We start from the raw sequence: 333 nt of genomic DNA, 5'->3' as shown, positions 1-333 counted from the left end.
CCGCCCCCAGCACCCCGTGTCCCGGCCCCAGCACCCACTCCACGGCTCCACCACCCCGTGTCCCGGCTCCAACACGCCCGGCCCCGGCGCGGCGCGGCGCACCTCCTTCGCAGGCTCCTCGGAGACGACGGGCAGTCCCGGGAGTCTGAGCCCAGAGGTCCCGGCGGCGCCTTAAGTACGGCGCGGCGCCGGGGGAGGCACCAGCTCCGAGGCGGCTGCAGGGCAAAGGTGACCCCTCCCCCCGGGCCGGCCCGGGGCAACTTCCCCTTCGCAGGGAAAGTCTGAGCCCCCCGCGCCCCGCCCGGCCCGGCGGCTGCAGGGGACGGCCGTGTG

At 77.8% G+C, this 333-nt stretch overlaps 1 protein-coding gene across 2 annotated transcripts in view; it reads right to left on the bottom strand.

Moving 5' to 3' along the window:
- APOE (apolipoprotein E) overlaps window positions 1–225 on the bottom strand; it is a 2,655-nt gene extending 2,430 nt beyond the window's left edge. The window contains exon 1 of one of the 2 annotated variants that reach the window (XM_006038531.3): window positions 103–225. The gene's annotated coding sequence lies outside the window, so the exon portion shown is untranslated. The remainder of the gene's footprint in view (window positions 1–102) is intronic. The other variant, XM_025195060.1, reaches the window with a different exon arrangement.
- Window positions 226–333: the final 108 nt, after the last annotated feature.

This window comes from Alligator sinensis, unplaced genomic scaffold (assembly GCF_000455745.1).
Source record: "Alligator sinensis unplaced genomic scaffold, ASM45574v1 scaffold893_1, whole genome shotgun sequence".
Lineage (NCBI taxonomy): Eukaryota > Metazoa > Chordata > Crocodylia > Alligatoridae > Alligator > Alligator sinensis.
This window is presented reverse-complemented; position numbering and strand designations above follow the sequence as displayed.